Source organism: Amaranthus tricolor, chromosome 3 (genome assembly GCF_026212465.1).
Source record: "Amaranthus tricolor cultivar Red isolate AtriRed21 chromosome 3, ASM2621246v1, whole genome shotgun sequence".
Classification (NCBI taxonomy): Eukaryota; Viridiplantae; Streptophyta; class Magnoliopsida; order Caryophyllales; family Amaranthaceae; genus Amaranthus; species Amaranthus tricolor.
This window is the reverse complement of record NC_080049.1, coordinates 21,507,186-21,530,392: the sequence shown is the minus strand read 5'-3', so window position 1 is coordinate 21,530,392 and position 23,207 is coordinate 21,507,186. Positions and strand designations below refer to the sequence as shown.

At 32.2% G+C, this 23,207-nt stretch overlaps 1 long non-coding RNA gene across 1 annotated transcript; it reads right to left on the bottom strand.

Moving 5' to 3' along the window:
• Positions 1-13,812: 13,812 nt before the first annotated feature.
• LOC130809293 (uncharacterized) lies at positions 13,813-18,072 on the bottom strand. Its single transcript, XR_009040787.1, has 2 exons — positions 17,503-18,072; positions 13,813-14,623 (listed from the first exon to the last, which is right to left on the bottom strand). It is a non-coding gene; the product is annotated as an uncharacterized LOC130809293 (long non-coding RNA).
• Between the last annotated feature and the right edge of the window lie 5,135 nt (positions 18,073-23,207).

Sequence of the window (23,207 nt, the reverse complement as noted above, 5' to 3'; positions counted from 1 at the left end):
CAATTATTTCAATAACTTCATTTGCATTTCTAATTAACTTTGTTACATTAGTTTGACTTTTTTTACTACCTTAAATATTTACTTTCAATCCAAACGACCCCTAAATGTTAAATTTTGCCATTATCATATCACATTATGTGAACATTTGAAATAAATAGGTTTTTGTCTTAAAATAATTTTCAAAATAAGAGTTTTTGTGTTTGAGCCTAAGGCTTGTTCGCTATTACTAACAGCGAATAAAAAGTAGCGAACAAAAGAAGAATATGTTAAAAGTCAAAAAATATTTACCACAATTTTGTTCGTTGTTAGTAACAACGAACAAAAGAAAGACAATATCATAATTTTTAAAAGAAAAAAAAAGTTGCCATTAAGGCTCGTTGTTATGAATATCCAACTACTCATTGTTTTTTTACCTTTTAAAAGTTATCATATTGTCTTTCTTTTATTCATTGTTACTCTGTTACTAATAACGAATAAATTTGTGGTAAATTTTTTTACTTTCAACATGTTCTTCTCTTGTTCGTTTTCAGTAACAGCGAATAAGCGCTGACCTTAGGATCGAACACGAAGACGTTTATTTTAGGACCAAACTTATTTTTAAAACTTTTAATTAAAATAAGCTACTTATTTCAAATATTCACACTTGTCTAGTATGCATCAGGTAGATAAGAATGTTATGAGCAAATCTCCTTTGCGACAATTATATGTAGGGGTGTTCAACCCGGATTCAGAAATCCGGATACCCGATTTTTCGGATACCTAAAAATGTGACCCGGTTCCGACCTAGGTTAAATCGAATATCCGTAATTCGGGTATCTGGTTTAAACTGGGCTGAAAAAAGGATATACAGTTTTATTTATTTCCTTTAAACATGCTTTTCTTCTCTTATTTCTTTTAAAAAAAATTTATATAGAATTCAAATACTAACTCTTTAGAAATAATTAACTTAATTAGTCATAAAAAAACAAATTATGAGGTAAAAAATAGGGAGAGTATAGAAATTAAAATACAATCATAAATTTACACATCAATCTATTAAAAACTAAAGACGATTGATTTAAATTTTGAAGAAGATACTAAGAAGTTAGCCGGTGATCAAACTACCAAAAACTAAAAGCAATTGATGAGTGATGATGACTTGATGAAGGAGTGAAATAATAAGGGTTTTACTTAGATTTTTGAGGAAGATACTAAGAAGTTAGAAATAACTAAGCGATGAAATGAATTATGAAACGGCGCACTGCATAGAGTAAATGAATAGCATTAGCATTATGGTTTCCAAAAATATATATAAAAAAAAATTAAATTAATTAATAAAAAGGATACCAAGTATCCGGTTTTGCGTAAAATGGATTTGTATTTGACCCGAATACCTGGGTTTGGGTACCCAGTGTGGATTATCCGAATTTTGTTAATCGGGTAAATTATCCGATTTTGAAAATCAGATACTGGATAATTCGGGTCGGATTTTCCAAATCGGATATTATTGAACACTCCTGGTTGTATGTATGCGGCAAATTCAAAATTTCAGCCAAACAATTTTTAATGTTATTAACATCATACTTTAAAGCTTTCAAGGTCTATTCCAAGGCTTAAAATGCTGATCCCATAATTAAAATGTACATTCTAAGTATTAAAATGAACATTTCAAGGCTTAATTAAGTTCAACATCATACTATAAATATTCAAATGTCAATTCCAAGTCTTAAAATGTACTCCCTCTGCCACACTTAATTTGCACCACTTTCCATATTAGTTTGTCCTACTAATTCTTCACCTTTTTTGGCAATATTCTCATTATTTCTTTTAATCTCATTCATAAACTTATTATATATCTTCATCTTAACCACTCATTTATATCATCACTTGTTTTTTGTCTTATTCTCTAACCCAATTTCCCACTCCGCTAAATTTCACTCAAAAAGTATTTGGTGCATTCTCGTAGGGATAGAGGAAATATATTCAAAAGCTTAAAATGTCCATTACAAGGATTAAAAAGCCTTAACATACTTTTCCAAAATGATTAAGTTTAATATCCTACTTCAAAGTTTAAAAATCTCTATTACAAGGCTTAAAATGTCTATTCTAATAATTAAAACCATCACTCAAAGCCTTAACCTTCCTTTTTTTTTATAAAGTCTAACATCCTACTTTAAAGTTTTTAACGTTTATTCTAAGGAATAAAATGTCAATTTCAAGGCTTAAAATGACCTTTTCAAGCCTTAACCTTCATTTTACAAAAGATTAAGTTTGACATCATTTTAAAAGCCTTTTTAAGTCTTCAAATGTCTATTCCAAGAATTAGATTGCCTACTTTAAAACTTAAAATGCCAACACCAAGCCTTAAATTGTCAATTTAATACTTAAAATTTCAATTATAAAGCTTAAATTGCCTACTCCAATACTTAATTTTAATCTTCTACTTCAAACCTTAAAGTATCAACTTATAGCTTTAAATAGTCAATTTCAAGCCTTAAAATGCCAATTTCAAAGTTTAAATTGTCAAATATAATAAGTATATAACAACTACATTTAGATAATTGAAATGTATTCAATTAAAATAATATAGTTGCAGATGTCATGGAAAATAGGTTAAAAGTCGTAGTGCTACATGGAGATGGAGGCAAATGTAGATACATCAGTTGGAGACATTTCATCATCTTCATCACCATACTCATTATCGTCATTGTCTTTAGTACCAATGCACATCCACAAATTAAGATCTTGATATTACGATAGTAATTCAATCTTGTATAATCAAGCAAATAAAAATACACATAGACGATCAAAGAAGACGATCGAAGAAGACGATTGAGAAGAAAGAAGGATTGGTGTGATGAGGAAGAATTAAAGAAGCAATTGTATTCTTTTATTTTGCTAAATAGGCTACTAAGTCCAATATAACATGCGGTCTCACACATGAGATCGTCTCACGGGAGAATTTGAGCATTACGTTGTCGTTAATTTATGTAAAAAATGATGAGTAGCTTATTTATGGATAAAAATATTGACTTAAAATTAATAGAAAACTTCTTTATTAAGACCGTTTTATCGTGATGGCTTAATACGGGATGACCCAATGTTTAATTTAAAAAAAATAAATAAATAGTATCAAGCATGTCATGTTCAGTTACATTTTAAATTACTTAATTAATTTTTAAAGAACATCATTAAATTGACTGGTTGTATGGACCTATTTTATAGAGAGACTTGCTGAAATTAATAATGAATGAGTGATATATGCTTGATAACAAAATCCGTAAATTCCAAGGGGAAAAATCATAACTCAAATAAAAAAACTTCATTTTTTTGTTTCATTTTTTCCAACCTCATCCTTAGGGATGCCAATATATCAGACTCGATTTGAATTATCCACCCTTCAACTTTGCTCCGAATAAAACTCAGATTATGTTTTCCAGTCCACATCCACTTGAAGTCGGATTATGCATACTCCAACTTTGCTCCGATTTGGACTCTTGAATCTCCGACGAAGTTTAAATTATTATCAAGCTTTATTCTTATCGATATTATACTAATGATATAAAAGCATAAAAAGCTAATAGAGTAGCATTTAAAATACAGCTTAACAAAGAAAATATGTTCTTCAAATTCTAGAATCGCAATTATAATCGTCAGACTCATAAAATTGCAACTAAAATCGCACGATTCTACACTATTTTAAAAGTACTCCACAAAAATGTTCAATTGGGCCTTTGCCCACCTAATCAACTATATCTTTAGACGTTAATATCTACTTTTTTTCTTTCTAATGATTAAATTGAGACTCTTGACCATAATATGACTATTCTATAAATAACACGCATGGGAGTTGGAACTCTTATCTTTTTAATGAGGGTTCTTGCTACCTTAAAGCTATTTTTTAAATCTAGATTACTAGTTGAGGTTTGGATTCATTTGGTGTTATTGACTTATTAATGATTGAATTGGTGTTTAAAATTTATTGTGAAAAGTATTGATTTTTTTCATTTACTTTTAGGAAATTATTAGGGCTTTAAAACTATTACAATATAATGTGACTTTAATAAACCTATTACAAGATTACTCTACTTGCTATTGCTTAATTTAATAAGGATCATTGTTACTGTATTTACTTAGTGTGTTTGTTTTACTAAACTAATGATTATATGATCGGTGTATATCTTTTTATATTTGTCAATTGTAGGAATGCTAATAGATGATCGAATTCAACAAGAGGGGGGGGGGGGGGGGGGGGGTGAATTGTTGTGTATTAAGTTTAAGATTTTTGCCTCTAATTTTTGCGGAATTGTATCAAGAAAAGAACAGAACTTAAACTCAAAACGAAAAGAAAAATAATAAAAGGAGACAAAGATTTTACGTGGAAACCTTCTTGGCCTAATAAGAAGGAAAAACCACGACCCCCCGGGATTTTAAAATTCTCACTATGTTTTAGGCAATCAAATACAATTACATAAAACAATATGCTTCACTTGAAGCTTCTCTACTCTAGGCCTACTTCTCTTCTCTTCTTTTTCTCCTTCTCTTTCTCTTCTCACGCTTCTCTTGAAGCTTCTCTATTCCCTTAGACTTCCCTTAAGTCTAGTTACAACAAAACACTCAATTACCCTTACAAGGCCAATTCTTAAGAAGATTAAAAATTAAAATAATTACTTAAGAAAAATATAATAAATTAATTGGCATTTAAAAACAGAAAATATTTTTCTTAAATGATCTCCCTTAAATGGACACTCTTGGATAGATATCGGTTTGAGCAAAGTTCCTCCTATTTATAGTGGGAACAGCCAGCAGTTACCTCAGACACACCTCCCACTATCATCCACGTTCTCAAAACAAATGGTAGTGGAAATGCCAAAAAATAAATGACCGACTGTCATTTGCTCAGAGAGAAAATCAGTTTCCTTAAGCTAAAAATAGCATAGGAGTTAAAAACACAAGATCCTAAAAAATAGGAGATCTTAATCTTAAGAAAGAAAAAGTCTTAGGCTATTTTTAGATAGCCTAAAATTAGTTTTGCCAACCAATTTATTAATTAATTAAGCAATTAAATTAATTTTTAACCGTTACATCAACTTAAAAACAGAAAATAATTAATTCGCAATTTTCCAGCCGATGTTTCTCTCCAGACCTGCAACGTGGGAACAGTGTACTGTCTTCAGCTTCAACTTCTGTTAGATTATTCATTTTAGGAACAGTAGACCGTCTGTCAACTTTTAACTTCCTAAGCACTTATCTAACTTCTTGAATATTTTAAGACACGTACAACTTCCACGAACCAAGTCATAGGTTTCATCAACGATTTCAACAAAATCGGATATTCACCTACAAAACAATCTCTAAAATATGTTTGTTTATTTAAAAGTGAAGTCATCATCAAAACCTTAAGAGCCAACAAATTCCCCTTTTTGAGGATGACAAACTTTATAACCAAACTTAAGTATACTAGAGTAAAACAAATTTCTTAGAGCATACTAGAGATTAAAGCAACTCTAAATAACTTAGTAAATCAACTTGTTACAATATAATTTACCAAGCATACATAAACCAACTTACTCTATAAAAACATAATATCAAATATGTTTAAAAAAAAAATTTCAAAAATAATTAAACTAAAACAAAAATTATTAAGTATTTTTCAAAAGAAACAAAGAAAAAACAAAGAAACAACTTTAAAACAATTAATCAAGACAATTAATCAAAATATCCATAAGAACTTAATATCAACACAGATTAAGAACTTAATATCAACACAGATGATCAGAACACAGATGATCAGATTCTAAGCTATCAGATGATCAGATTTTAAGCTCACAGCACACAACACATTAACTTCCATAAACAATATAAATCAATCAAGATATGTACTGTGTATTCACAGCTCTCCTTAAGTTTGTGCATAATCTTCCCCCTTTTGTCATCAATCAAAAAGAATATGGAGTTACCAAACCTCAGCACAAACCATATAGATTTGTCAGTGATGAAAGCAAGAAACAACAAATGAAAGTAAGTGCCATAAAAAGCAATTCAAATCTGCACAGAGTTAATCATTACAGACCATAAAAACAAGAAAAGAAATAGTAGCAGGTGTTCACATACAAACTTGTACCCCAGATGGTACAAAAACAAAAGAAGAAATTGTTTGATAAGTGTTAGAGTCAACAAATCATTAAAAATTATGGGAAGAGGAATTAGGGAACAGTCTCTTCTTCATCTATGTATTCGGTCTGCACTTCAACAGTATCCAACTTTGCACCAAGACGGTTCTCCATCAAGGTAAGTTGATCAACAGTTGAAGCCAGGGAGACTCGAACTTCGTCTTGAAAAGCAGTGAATTGAGACTGTAGGTCAAGGAGCTTGGAGAGAATGAGGTTTGAAGAAGCTGCATGAACAGAATCAGGGTTAGCACAACCTACATCCGGTAAGGTGTTGGAATGAAAAGGTGGTGGTGTAGACTGTATTGGTGATGGAGGTGGTGATGGATTGTAATGTGGTGGTGATGTGGTTGGCTTGGGAGAGGGAGGTTCATTTGATGTGGATTCAGGCATGGTCTCAAAAGTGGTATCATCAACCATTGTAGCCTTTCGTTTTGAAGCTAACCTCCTACTCTTCCTTTGAACAGATTTAGCATTTCTCCTTAATGCTATCACTATCTCTTCATCACTTGACTCAGTACAGAGATTGTGGTGAGCATCTTTTCCTAAAGCTTCCTCCTGTTCTGCTTCCCCCTTACTAGCTTCTCCTTCCTATTCCTCTTCTTCTCCTGTTTTAGTGGGAACAGGCTCTTGTTCTTTTTCCTCTTTTCCTTCTTCCCTCAATTTTTCTTCTTCTTCCTCAATTCCTTCCTCATCAGATTCTACTTCAACAACTTCCTCTAATTCATATATTATCATCCCTTCACTATTTAACTTTAGGTGCAAATTTTGCAGGCATTTAGCACCTATTTTCATATTGGGGCCCATTGAGAACTCCAACCCTTCCAAAGGGACATCAAATTTTCTGAAAATCCAAGTCACTAACCCTCCACAACCAACGAAATTCTTCCTTTCAATACAGTCGGACAAATAAGAAATCATCAAAGATGGAAAATTTATCTTTATATGATTAGCCATGCAATAGATCAATGTAGCATCACGTAAACTTACTTCACTTCGTTTGGAGTTTCTTGGCAAAATAAATCTACGTGCAATATTGTACAGTAATTTATGCAGAGGTTTCAAAATGTTATGGCTAATTTTCCCTTTTCTTTCAACTCCTAAAAATTTTAAAATCGTTTTTTCATTTATCTCAGAAAATACTATTTTTGAACCAACACAGTTTGTATCAAACCCAACATTTGGAACATTGAACCATTCCCCCAGCAATGTACTATTAAATTCTATTTTAATGTTCTTGACAGTACTAGAACATACTCCACAATCATTTGAGAAATTTGAAATAAATTCTCGCATAATATTTGGAAAAATGAAATTGCAACTAAACTTTGACATCAAAACTTCCAATTCTTGATATTGCAGAATGTCATGCAGTTGAGGGAAATGGACAGAGTCATACCAGTATTTGTCTAGTCCGAAACCAACAGACATTTCCTTTGATATTTCTTCAGCACTATTGGGGTCACTCTGCTTCGAACGTTTGACTACTTTGGAAGATGAACCACCTTTTGGTGATGAGATCTTGCGTTTGGTTCCGGTAGGTTCAATAGATTGTTTGGGTGATTCTTGTGTGGTTTCTTCGGTTGTGGGTGGTGCAGCATCCAGTAATGGTGGAGGAAGAACTACTCTCAGTGGTTTTGGCTGGTTTTGTGTACGAGATTTGGTAGTTTTCTTGCTGGATTTAGAGGATTTTGGGGTTTTCATTTTTGAATTTTGAAAGGCTTGAGAGAGAGGAGAAGGACGGTTTCTTGAAGAAGAAGAGTGTTTATGCGTGTTATGACGTAAACAGAAGGCTTTTAAATGATTGAAATGACGGTTACCTTAAGTCCCATCTCTTTATTGCCATTTTCATTACTTGAGAGAAGATAACCGTTTCCCATTTTATTGATTTGTGTTGACTATTTATTATAAAGACATGGAATATGAATTAAAAAAAATGAAAACAAAATAAGATAATATTAAGTTATAAAAATTATGAATTATGATATTATGAAATATTATATGAAGAAAATAAAGAACATACTGCTTTGGTCTGATCAAATTAACAATATGCAGACGAGAAGACATTCATAGTACAAACTTTATTAAGTGTTTACCTGATCCATTCAATAATTGATACTCAATCAAGATATTGAGGTTGATTCCGACCTTTTCATTCTCATGATGCTTTAATGGCAAATATATGCAACTTACTTCAGTGGAGCTTGATCATACCAAGTTCCAATCTCATCTTTTCATATTGTTCCCTTGGAAGTGATTTGGTCAGAATATCTGCAACTTGTTCATTAGTGTTAACATGCTTTACGACAATATTTTTATTTTCAACATTATCTTTAAGAAAATGATGCCTAATGTGGATGTGTTTTACTCGTGAATGATGCACTGGATCTTTAAAGATACATATGGCACTGGTATTATCACAATAAATAGGAACACATTCAATTTTAATACCAAAATCTCTTAGCTGCTGCTTTATCCAAAGTATTTGGGAACAGCAAGCTGCTGCTGCTACGTATTCAGCTTCTGCAGTAGGTAATGCAATAGTGTTTTGTTTCTTGGAACTCCATGAAACTAAACATGAGCCAAGAAATTGTACCATACCTGATGTACTTTTTCTATTAACTAGATCACCTGCATAATCTGCATCACTAAAACCTTTTAAATCATAGACATCACTTTTAGGATAAAATAGGGACAAGTCGTCTGTTCCCTTCAAATATCTCAAAATCCGTTTTACTGCTATGAGATGTGATTCTTTGGGATTGGACTGAAATCTAGCACATAAACCAACACTAAATGAAATATCGGGTCTACTTGCAGTTAGATATAATAAGGAACCTATCATGCCTCGATATATTGTTTGATCTACGTTAGTTCCTTTTAGGTCTTCATCTAATCTAACATTTGTAGCCATGGGTGTATGGTTGATTTTAGTGTTGTTTAGCCCATACTTCTTAAGAAGTTCTTTTATGTATTTTTGTTGATGAATAAAAATACCATTTTCAGTTTGTTTAATTTGCAAACCAAGAAAGAAATTTAATTCTCCCATCATGCTCATTTCAAATTCAGTGCCCATAAGGTTGGCAAATTCTTGACATAACAAATCATTAGTTGCATCGAAAATAATATCATCAACATAAATTTTGAACAACTAAAATATCATAACCTTTATTCTTAAAGAATAAGGTTTTGTCAATTTTTCCTCTAACAAAGTTATTTTGAATCAAAAACTTTGATAGTCTTTCATACCACTGCCTAGGAGCTTGCTTCAAGCCATATAAAGCTTTGTCAAGCTTGTAGACATGATCAGGACAAGAGGTATTCTCAAAACCTGGGGGTTGTTCAACAAAAACTTCTTCATCAAGATAGCCATTCAAAAAAGCACATTTCACGTCCATTTGATATAATTTAAAGTTCATGAATGCAGCAAAGGAAATTAAGATTCTAATAGCCTCTAACCTTGCTACCGGAGCAAAAGTCTCGGTGTAATCAATACCTTCTTGTTGATTGTACCCTTTGACCACGAGTCTTACTTTGTTTCTCACAATTATTCCATGCTCATCTAGCTTATTCCGAAATACCCATTTCAAACCAATTACTTTCTTGTTTTTTGGTTTGGGTTCCAAGTGCCATACCTTATTTCTTTCAAATTCATTTAATTCATCTTGCATGGCTACTATCCATTCGGAATCCTTTAGAGCTTCTTCGTGATTTTTAGGTTCAAGTGATGATAGGAACGCAAAATGTGCACAAAAGTTTCTCATTTGGGATCTGGTTTGTGTTCCCTTATTCATATCACTTATAATCAGATCAAGAGGATGATAACTTTGATATTTCCAAGGTTTAGGCACAAATTCTCTTGTGGGAACAGTAGCATGTTCTTGTTCAGCAACTTGATTGTCATTTTGTTCAGCTACTTGTTCATCTTGCTCATTAGGGGGAACAGCTGGATTGGGAACAGTCTGCTGATCCTGATGTTCTGGTAGTTTTTGAATTTGATCAGTTCTTTCAGCTTCTTCTTGTATTGCCTGTTCACCTGCTGTTCCTTATTCTAGCACTTTTATTTCTTCATCATCGTTTTCCAGATGAGCAAGACCTATTTTAACATCATTGATATCCTGTTCACTTGTTGAAAAGTTAGTTTCATCAAAAATGATATGAACTGATTCTTCTACACACATTGTTCTTTTGTTGTAAACTCTGTAAGCTTTACTTTGTAATGAGTAACCAAGAAATACTGCTTCATCACTTCTTTCATCAAATTTGCCTATATTTCGTTTTCCATTTACATGTACAAAACATTTGCATCCAAATATACGAAAGTAGGAAATATTTGGTTTAACACCTTTGAGTAATTCATAGGGTGTTTTTGAAGTGATTGGTCTTATTAATACACGATTAAGAATATAGCATGCAGTATTAACGGCCTCAGCCCAAAAATTTCTAGGTAGACCGTTAGCAATCAACATGGTCCTAGCCATTTCTTCTAAGGTCCTATTTTTCCTTTCTACCACTCCATTTTGTTGTGGTGTTCTAGGTGCGGAAAAATTGTGATTTATACCATGTTTATTGCAATAATTCATAAAGTTTGAATTTTCAAATTCTTTGCCATGATCAGACCTTATGTGAACAATTTGATGATTGGTAGATTTTTGTATTTTATTAGCAAAGGAAACAAACTCATCAAAAGCTTCATCTTTGCTTATTAAAAATAAGGTCCAAGTAAATCTACTATAATCATCAACAATGACAAACACATACCTTTTGCCACTACGGCTTTGTGTTCTCATAGGTCCACATAGATCCATATGAATTAATTCTAACGGTCTAGTGGTAGTCACCAAATTCTTTGATTTAAAAGATGACCTCACTTGTTTTCCTTTGGCACAAGGATCACAAATTTCTTCCTTAAGAAATTTTATAGCTGGTAGTCCTCTAACTAAGTCTCTTGATCTTAGTGTATTAATCAATGTAAAACTAGCATGACCTAGACGCTTATGCCAAAGTAGTGGGTCTTCTTCTATGACACTTAAACATGTTAAACTGGTTTTGGGAACAGTGTCCAGGTCCACTGCATAAGTGTTCCCTTTCCTGATTCCCTCGAGCACAGTATCTCCTGTGTCGTTCCTATAAATTATGCATCGTGCAGAAGTAAACTTAACAGAGTTACCTTTGTCACAAAATTGAGAAATACTTAGCAAATTGTGTTTTAAATTCTCGACTAAAAATACATTGTCAATGGCATGGGAACTTGACCTTCCAACCTTTCCTTTGGCAATTATTTCACCCTTCATATTGTCACCGAAGGTTACTGTTCCCCCATCATAGGCTTCAAGTGAGAGAAATTTAGATTTGTCACCCGTCATGTGCTTGGAACACCCACTGTCGAGATACCATGAGTTGTTCCCCCTCACTTGAACCTGCAAAGCAAATTAATGGTTAGGTTCAGGAACCCAGTCATCCTTAGGTTCCTTGTCGACAATACTTGAATCACATTTCTTAATCCATATGCGTTCGACATAATTTTTATTTGCTTTGGTATGCTGTTCCCTTTTTACACATTGATATTTTAGGTGTTCAATTTTACCACAAAAGGAACAGATTTTACTACTAGGGAGATCAACATAGACCTTTTTCTTTTTATCATTCTTAACATAACCTAGACCTTCTTTACTCTTTGTTTTAGCATCTATAATCCATTTGGGAACTTCATTGATTTTCCCTTTTCCTCTTAAGTTTAATTTATTTTTGAAATATTCATTCTCTTTTTCATAGGATTCTAATTTTGATTTCAACTTTTGAAATTCAGTGCTAAACATGTGAGTGGATATATTGTGTACGTCTTTTCTTAATCCTAGCAATTTATTCTGATTTATTTCAACATTAAGAATAATAAATTCCTGCTTCAATTTTTCAATTATTTCTTTCAAAATAACATTCTGATCTAGCAAATTGAAAAATCTGCTTTGTACATCTATCCTAAATGAATTTAAGTAAGACACATGATCCTTGCTTGAGTTAAGGTCTTTCTCGATTTGGAGACACTTGGTATTCTGTTTATCTAATTTCTCTTGTGTCTCCAAGAGCAACTTAATTAATTTATTCTTACTGAGATTAGATGGATGTTTAGGGAGTGAGCTAGAAGACATTACCTCTTTTTCTTTGGACTCTTCATCCTTATTGTGATGAGATGCCATGAGGCATAGGTTTGCTGTTTCTTCTTCCACTGGAGCTTCTGTCTCAGCCTCGCTCTCCGTATCACCCCAAGCTGCAATCATTGCCTTTTGGAAGTCAGTTTTGAAGTTTCCCTTCTTATATTGTCTTCCAACTTCTCTTGCTTTTCCCTTGCCCTTTTCATTCTTCCATTGAGGGCAATTCTTGATGAAGTGATCAGTGCTCCTGCACTTGTGGCATTCAAAATTTGTCTTCAAGTTAGCTGTTCTCTTTTCTTTGTTATTTCTTTGATTTCTATATCTGTTGTTCCTGAAGAATTTTTTAAATTTTCTTGCCAACATAGCAGTCTCCTCATCATCCGTTTCTGATTCTTCATGATTCTTTGCTGCTAAAGCCAGTCCTTTATTTCGGGAACTATCGGCTGTTCCCAAATGCAATTCGTGAGTCATGAGGGAACCAGCCAACTCTTCCAAATTAAACTTGGTGAAATCTTTCGATTCCTGAATGGATGTGACCTTAGCTCTCCAGCGTTCGTCTTGAGGAAGACTCCTAAGTACTTTCCTGACTTGTTCATCAACGGGAATGATCTTACCAAGAGAGACTAATTCGTTCGTGATATTTGTGAACCTAGTGAACATCTCTTGAATGTTCTCCCTAGGTTCCATGACGAATTTTTCATATTTGGACATCAGCAGGTCAATCTTGGATCGCTTTAATTCACTAGTACCTTCATGGGTAACTTCCAGCAGGTCCCAAATCTGCTTGGCATTTTTACACCCCATAATACGATTGTGCTCATTTGGACCGAGACCGCAGTGAAGTAATTTGATAGCAAGAGTGTTCATCTCCATCTTTTGAAAATCTTCTTTCTCGTATTCAGTGATTGGTTTTGGAATAGTTTCGTTGTTGGAGTTTATGGTCGTCACCTCAAAATCTCCAATTTCAATTACTCTCCATACTTGGTAATTTTCGGCCTTTATGAAGATTTCCATTCTATTTTTCCACTAGGTATAGAACTTCCCATCAAATATGGGTGGCCATTGCGTGGAGTACCCTTCTTCCATGCGTTCGTTCATCTTCAACATCTTGCCAGGGAACAGGATACTGCTCTCAGGGTTTCCTGATTAAATGAGGAACAAGGCTCTGATACCAATTGTAGGAATGCTAATAGATGATCGAATTCAACAAGAGGGGGGGGGGGGTGAATTGTTGTGTATTAAGTTTAAGATTTTTGCCTCTAATTTTTGCGGAATTGTATCAAGAAAAGAACAGAACTTAAACTCAAAACGAAAAGAAAAATAATAAAAGGAGACAAAGATTTTACGTGGAAACCTTCTTGGCCTAATAAGAAGGAAAAACCACGACCCCCCGGGATTTTAAAATTCTCACTATGTTTTAGGCAATCAAATACAATTACATAAAACAATATGCTTCACTTGAAGCTTCTCTACTCTAGGCCTACTTCTCTTCTCTTCTTTTTCTCCTTCTCTTTCTCTTCTCACGCTTCTCTTGAAGCTTCTCTATTCCCTTAGACTTCCCTTAAGTCTAGTTACAACAAAACACTCAATTACCCTTACAAGGCCAATTCTTAAGAAGATTAAAAATTAAAATAATTACTTAAGAAAAATATAATAAATTAATTGGCATTTAAAAACAGAAAATATTTTTCTTAAATGATCTCCCTTAAATGGACACTCTTGGATAGATATCGGTTTGAGCAAAGTTCCTCCTATTTATAGTGGGAACAGCCAGCAGTTACCTCAGACACACCTCCCACTATCATCCACGTTCTCAAAACAAATGGTAGTGGAAATGCCAAAAAATAAATGACCGACTGTCATTTGCTCAGAGAGAAAATCAGTTTCCTTAAGCTAAAAATAGCATAGGAGTTAAAAACACAAGATCCTAAAAAATAGGAGATCTTAATCTTAAGAAAGAAAAAGTCTTAGGCTATTTTTAGATAGCCTAAAATTAGTTTTGCCAACCAATTTATTAATTAATTAAGCAATTAAATTAATTTTTAACCGTTACATCAACTTAAAAACAGAAAATAATTAATTCGCAATTTTCCAGCCGATGTTTCTCTCCAGACCTGCAACGTGGGAACAGTGTACTGTCTTCAGCTTCAACTTCTGTTAGATTATTCATTTTAGGAACAGTAGACCGTCTGTCAACTTTTAACTTCCTAAGCACTTATCTAACTTCTTGAATATTTTAAGACACGTACAACTTCCACGAACCAAGTCATAGGTTTCATCAACGATTTCAACAAAATCGGATATTCACCTACAAAACAATCTCTAAAATATGTTTGTTTATTTAAAAGTGAAGTCATCATCAAAACCTTAAGAGCCAACATCAATTATGGTAAATTTTTTGAATATATGTATTTTTTGAATTATGATAATTTGATGAAGAACATGAAAAAAAATGCAGGAGAAAAATATTCCTTCTACATTCATTATGATTAACTACCATATCAATAAGTAAATTAAGGTCTTTCATATTTTCCAAGCAAGTAAAAAAATTTCCCTTGACCATATCTCACTCTGGGACAAGTATAAGCTTCTCTCAACATGGCTCGATGATCGTAAAATCTTTCTCTATATGGTCCTTTGTAAAAACATCGAAGTTTTAGATTACCCCTCTTAGAGTAGGCTAAAAAATACGGAAGTTTAGGCTTAAAGGTGGCACAAAAGGTTAATGGCCATAGCTTGAAGATGCACTAATGAAACATGGTTATATACTAGTGTTAAGGTGATTCAAGCAATTAAAGTAATGTAAACATAACACCAAGATTTAAGATGGTTCACCATTAATAAAGCTACATCCACCATCCTAGGCTAGTGTATCATTATGTGTTTAAAGGATAGAGGAACATTAAAGCTCAATACAAAGTTGAAAGAATTACATTAATGAAGAGTGTATGTGTGACCTATACATTGTGTAGAGAATAAAAGAAGAATATGGTAAGGATAATGGGAGGCTCATGCTCTTGGCTTGGCTCTACTCAATACATACAACACTACAACGATATATAGACAAAGGAGGGACATATAGGGTTACATTGTAACCCAGAAAACAGCAACAGCAAAATCGGAAAAGGGGGTCAAAGAGACAGCTCGACCTAGGCTCGATTGAGCAGCTAGTCAAACGGCTGCCAGCTGCTTTCTGACCCTTCTTCCAGCTTTTTTGCACAGTCTTCAAGGTCCCCTATGGTCTCCCCATATGCACCCATAGCTAGTGTGTAGTCCATTGTCTTATTTATCAATGGCATACCCATGTGAAATACTCCACTGCTTTGTTTTATGCACATAAAAAGAGCGTGTACTACTTCATGAATTGGAGTGTCCATTACTACTCAAAATAACATGCTTAAGGTCTAGTAATCTTAATTTGTTACTTTAACCTTTAAGACCAAATTCTTCCACTCTTTATATGTCATCTAATCATATGACTAATTAACCTAAGACTCAAGTCAAACTTTTTTCACCCATGTGCCACTTTGTTAGACTATGAGTGATTTATTCTTGCTCAGGCCAAACATGCCTATCAATACACAAAACTGATGACTTGTTACAAGGTCAAACATACGGTCTCGTGGAATTTGGATGCCTGAGACTAGAGTCCTATTGGCTACTCCAATTCCTGCTTCTTCAAACAAAGAAAGCCTCCCCCAAATGCATATCTTTGAGTTAGGTATTACAAAAATCAAAGTTTTACAAAATTCGATAAATCAATATCGTTTGAGATATTTTTTGGTCCTTGGCGAAAAATAAAAAGAGCCTTTATATAAATAAAGTTTTGGTGCTTTTTCCTTTCTTAAACTATATATTATATAATTTTTTTTTTTCATCACATTAATGTCAATTAAATATATGAATTTAAAATTATATAAAATAATGATATGGTACCAAAATATAATTAAAGAACTGATTTTTAATAATAAGGGTTAACTCAATTTAAATTTCTTCATAAGCTGAACCCTGAACGATTATACCTTAATATTACCCCAAGAAACGGCCCTGTCCATAGTCAAACTGATCACGGTGATATAGTAAATGCTCTCTTTATAGACCATTTAGTAGCTAATTTCCTATTTAAAAAATCTGAAATTACATAATTGTATTGCCATATATAGCGGAGGCACATAGTAAATATAAAGGGTCATTTGATCCCAGTAAAATTATAAAAATTTAAATTTGAGAAAAATGTCAAATTTATCAATGAAAGATGCAAAATGAATCAATTATTCCTAAAATCCCACTTAACAAATTTTCTAAATCCTTCAATGATTTTCATGCTATCACATACTGTTGCATACTTCTATATGAGCATCAAATTCTGACTTATCATAATAAACCTGTTAAAAACCAAATTAAACAAAACTAAACAAATATATATATTCTCAGCACAAAATAAATTTTTTTTGAAAGAAACACAAAATAAAAGGAAAATTTAAATTTAAAGATACAAATTTTAACTCATTCGCTTTTAAAAGTTTAAATTTTCATTTATTTTCTAAAGGCTCAAATTTTAAGGTACATCCGCTTCTAAAAATTTCTCCCATTTTGATAATCTGAAATATCATATTACCTTCGTCATCCCTTTCTTTCCTTCATCTGATTTTTTCATCCCTCAACAATGGCATGTTCACCATTTCTTCATTTCACTATTTCTTAACTATTTCTAAATTTAATTAAATAGTTAGTAATTAAATCTTTAAAAAAATAAATTAAAATCATGTACTAGTGTGTTTTCTTGTGTATTTATATTCTTTCAAATTGAAGTGTTGAACCTTCAAAGCTGAACGTAATGGCCGTCAACTTGCACCAAATCATTCTTTGTAAAATAGAAGAATTCACAGTCTAAAGAATTTAGGTATTAAATCTACACTAGACCAAGATGGGTTGAACAATAGTGGGTTTTTTCACATATTTAATTTCCCCAATTTAATTTCCTCAATTTATGACCTAATAATCAATTGGGTCCTATAACTTCACCATAAAAACTTGTAATCCCAAACAAATTAAATTGGATATCTCTAAATTTGCAAAATATATTTGGAATAATAAAATCTACAAAAATCCCCATTGGAACTGGGAAATGGAAAAGAAAGGAGACAGAACAAAGATGAAGCAGGAAGAACAAAAGAAGAAGACAAACAGAATCTAGCTACCTGGCTTCTTGTTCTAAGTTTTACACCATACTGGTCCAAACAATAAATACACTGATTTTAACACCAAAATGAGCTAATTCATGAAAATAATCATAATTCTTGGATCTCATCAGGAAATTTTATTGTTTGATGTCCTGTCACAGCAGTGTTCAGATTCAATCATTCAAGTGTTTGGTGAGTTTTTGGTGGGTGTAGGAGTATTCGATTTGTTGTCAAGTTCGACTCCTTCAATGCTTTTGGTGGGTTTTTTCAAAGAAGGAAAAACAAGCAGAATGGTTTTTTCAAAGAAGGAAGAGGAAGCAGAATGCTTTTGGTGGGTTTTTTAAATCCTTCAATGGTTTTTTCAATGTTGAATGATCAGGGAAAGAGGAAAAAATTGGGAAATGAATGAGCTAATTTAGGCTTAGATCAATCAGGACACTTTATGACGGTCAAAGAGTGAAATTTAAGGTGGAGCTTGTTGAGGATGAAAGCTCAAAAGCTGAATTTAAATAAGGAAGAAGAAAAAAAAGAAGCCCTTGATGAGCATTAAGAAAGTTTTTTTTAGTGAAGAAAAACTTATACAATCCCTTAAAAGTTATTGGAACTTTTAGAAATGGATGCACTCTTAAATTCAAGTCTTTAAAAAATAAATAAAAGTTTAAATCTTTAAAAGCGGATGAGCTAAAGTTCATACCTTTAAAATCATATTTTCCCTTTATCTATGAAATCAACAACAAATCAGTGCCTATTTTAAGTCCAACATAACATTACCCTCGTTGCAACATAACTTGACTCTCTTAAAGGTTTTAACTAGTAAACAGAGGTGAACTCAGGATTTAAAAGGTGGGGTTGCATAACATAAACTCTCTTTAGATCAACAAAATTTTATTAGCACAAAATTTTCAAGCATGGTTTTTAAGATTTCATAATCCAAAAATAATATGAGTCAAACAAACACAAAACCAACATACTCCCTCCGTTCCATTGAATTTGACGCATTTTCCATTTTGATATGTCCCACTTAATTTGCATCATTTCTATTTTTAAATAATGGCCCATCACTTTTTTTAATCTCATCGATACATTTTAACACTATTTTAATTTCATCCGTGCAATTCATTCTCTCTTTTCATTTATTACCACTTTCTTAAAAATGCTCATCTTTCTCTTTGATTCAATTCTATTAGGAGAGATGAATATTATACTTCTTTAGTTTCAAATTATATGCTTAATGGTCACTTTTTATGCAATTAAATACACTTGTTATTTCATTACTTAATATCTCTCATTATACATAACGAAAAATTATAAAAAAGTGAATATTGATAATCATGCATTAAGACGAATTAAATAACAATCCATTTGACTATGTTTTAATATTATGATTAATAATAAAACTAATATAAAAACTCGTGCAATGTATGGTTATTAGTATTAAAATATAGAAATATTATGAGTTTTAAACAATGATATGATTATATATTATCTTTATCAAGTTGAAATTTACCGTTAAAACTTTATAATCAATATAATTATAACAAATTAATAATAGTCATATTTTTTCACTTTCCTTAAGAGTATACCATCCGTCCTTTTAAAATAGTGGCAAAGAGAAATTGAATATATTCAAAAAAAATGTGGATATTTGATAATCTACTTGGCATTGCTTAATTTAATAAGTATCATTGTTATCGTATCTACTTTGTGTAACGGCCCGGTTTAAGTGACCCGAAAAATCATATGAAAACATGATTCCGGTTCACAAACGGACACAAAAGAAAATTCACTTTTACTCGAACCGTCAACGTTCCAACGGTAAAAGGAATATGGTCAACACAGGAAACAACGCCAAGCAAAATAAAAAAAGTCAGCGAAAGTCTTTACATACAACTCAAGAGCCCACAGGCCTCTAGACTAGCTAAAAGTTGTACGAGATAAAAAGAAAACGTCAAAAACTTTGGTTACATAAACTGAGTTATTTCGACTCATTACAAAGTATGTCTAGATTTGATGGTTACGGGTTCTAAGCTGAATCCTCACTCCAGCCCCCTCCTGCAGTCAACCTGCTGCACGTCGTATGATAACACGTAGCAGGTTCCAAAGAACAACCAATACACGTCAGAGACTTCATACATATATTAAACAGGTTGAATACAAGCATTGTGTTTACCCTAGCATGCAAAGGCTCTAATACATATTCTTTATTCAATATTTCCAATCTTGTAACGTTGCCCGTCCTGTTGGGGTCGTACAAGTATAATTTCAAATTTTGTTTTGGTGGAATACACTTGGGAGAGCTAATCCCAGGGCAACCACCTACCTAACACGTTGCCCGTCCTGTTCGGGTCGCCAAAGGCTAAAGTATGCATACCCCCATGGTGACTGTAATGATCCACAACTGTCATGGGAAAAATAATTTATAATATTCCAAACCATTTGTTAACCCTTTTGGGTAACATAACCAAACGTCAACCCTTCTGGGTGACAAACACATAAATTTTCAATTTACACTTAATTATTTCATATTATTTGAGGTGTCTAATCCTTATGTGATTACAAATGCCTCGATTAGGAATAAAACAACATTACTTGCACAACCATATAAACAGTATGGTCTAAGCGTGTACCTTTGAACGCTGCAAACACACGTTGTTCAAGCACAATTAGAATTTCGCCCTCTTATGAAACGAGGTCTTAAATAACACACACACAAAACGATCACGTATTAGACCGTGTTTAAACATTTAATCCACTCAATACCATTAAAATATCACTAAGACTTGATAATTTCAAATGTTTTCATCAAACTCCCAATAGTTCCAAAGTTTTTACATTCTGACCAGAAACGTTTATGGTCATTTCGGATAGTTTAGAAAATTCAAATTCAAAATCCGACTTCACCGCTGCGTCCGGAACGCATCAATTACCTTGGGTACCAAATTTCATAATTTCTAGCATCCAATTACTATTTTTAATTATTTTAAGCGTTTTAACGAGTTTTAAAACGCTTCGGTTAAATAAAACAACAACGAAACACACCCAACGCTCGGATCGGGGCGCCACTATCGAGGCAGCAGCTGCTGTCCAAAATTCCTTTTACTTTAATTATTTTTATTTTATATTTTTTTTTTCTATTTAAATTATTTAATCCTTTTTAAATCTCATTACCAAGATACACTTAACCGAACCCGAATTTACATTCTACTAAAATAAAACAAACAAAACCAATTCTCCTATCACACAACCACTTGATATTTCCACACATCTAACAATACACAAAATCCCATCAATAATCTAAACCATCATCAAAAACATAAAGCTAGCAACTTAAGACATACTCATCCACAAGATCCTTCAAGAGCACTTAAAATTTCATAAACCATGATAATAAAATTAAATACTTGATTCTCTTATCAAATTAAAATTTTGTAGAGAATCATATATCATCATTTTTGAATCAAAACATATATATAAGGACAATCCTTTAAACAAATCAAATTTTGTTAAAGGATTTATAAACTTTTGGATACCTACATTACTTAATTCATACACTTAAAATTTCTTCTAACAAACTAAAATCTAGCTAGAGAAATATAAATCGTAAAATAAATCCAGTTTAACCTTTGAATAGACTTTATTCTTATAACAAATTTAAACTTTGTTAAAGAATGCAAATCAAGGAAAATTTTATATAATAGAAATAGGTTTTAATCCTTTTAACAAACCAATTTTATCAAATGATTATCAAAGAAAACTTATATAAAATACTCAATCCTCCTGATAAGTCATAGGATATCATCATAAAAAGAAAGAAGATTATGTAATCCCATACTAAATTTTCTTATAAATAAAAATAGTAATTAACAACTTAACTTAACCTTTGATTAGAAGATTGGATTGAGCAAAGAAAATGTTTTTTTTTTTTTTCTTCTTGAGTGTCGAAACCAAGAACACAAAGGGAAAAATTTCTGAATTTTTTTCTCACTAAGAAGATTAAAAATGTGATTAGGAATGTGAGGAATTCAAATTGAAGCTTAAGGATTAAGAGGGAAATTAAAGACCAACTTAATTACTCCTAATTACACCATTATGAGAGGAGTTACAAGACTCCTCCCATACTCACCCAAACCGGCAGCCCTTCACCTCCCTTCCATAATTTTTTTTTTATTAATTGAGTAATTATTATACTTTTGTTAAAACAGCAAGAAACGTCACGCGATAACATCGTACGCGATAAAACTTGTTACCGTTAAAATTAAACCTACTTTATTTCTTGTAATTAACTATGTAAAATAATATAATTTAATATTACTTATTTATTTTATTTTATTATATTTTATTTATTTTTAAACCCGATAAATTACGGGGTGTTACACTTTGTGTGTTTGTTTTACTAAATTTTATTGATCATATGATTAGTGTAAATCTTTTTATATTCGTCAATTCATTAAAATAATAGAGAAAAGGAAACAAAAAAAAGTATACATGTATTTTTTGAATAATAACAAAAATTTTAAAATATTAAATGAACTTTTACAATAAAAATGGGTAAAGAATATACATACGCAATGACGACTTCTTATTTTTGCAAACTTCTTGAAATCATACGATGCTACGATTTGATTCTACGATTCGATTCTCGAAGTTATCTTTGATTTGAGTTAAATTTAAGCATTTAACAAGTTTGGCTATAATTCACCTGATCTCTCTTTTAATATTCAATTATAAAACAAAAAACAATGCGTTTGAAACTTTGAGTAATATAATTATATTCAAGTTGAAGTCGGGTGTCGGGTCGAGTAGAGTCAAAGTCTAGTCGAGTCAAAGTTGGGCTAGAGTTTGAGTCTGGTCGGAGTATCGAATTTTTATGAGGTCCAACTTCGATCTGTCTTTGAATCGAACTCGGACTATATAATCGAACTCGGACTTGTATCAGATTAAATTCCTCTGATCGGGTCATATCAGGGGCAGATTCAGACTCAATTGACATCCCTAATATTAATGTTATTGTAATATTTGATACTTCTTTTATGGTAAGATTATGATGTTATTATAGCAGTATAATATTTTATTTTATATTATATAATTTCATTTAATTAAGAAATTAAATTATGCCACATCAAATTTATTTTGCTTATAAAAATAACCAACCAGCAGTTACAACTTCCTTACTGAGACTCTTATAAATAGATCATTCTTCTACAGAAATTAGATTTCGCAATTCTACTCTCATACTTATACTTACACTTATTACTTACCTTTTTCGGTCTGACTTAAGCATTGAAGGGCATTTCGGGACATCAGCCCCCCGGTTTAGTCTTTCTTTGTGGTTGCAGGTACACCACTCGCGGCGGTCAGATCATCTCACTTCTTTTAATTCAAAAGTACTTTTCTCTTAAAATCTCCTTTACAAATTCGACAGTTTCCTAACAGCAGAAATAGAACTAAGTATGATATATATGACAATGGGTTTTGTTGGACTCATATACAACTTATGAGGGCACGCAATGCTGCATTTTTGTACTATGCATCTTAGAACACCTTTGAAATGCAATTCAAAACACATAAATAAATAAATAAAGTAAATAAATATATTATTTGGAATAGAATTTGCATGCATGCAATTCTGTTATGCTGGAAAGTAGCCAACTTCCAAGTATAAATTTCTACTATTACATGATTTCCTTTTTTCAATGCTCATCATCTTATTCCTCCACCATAAA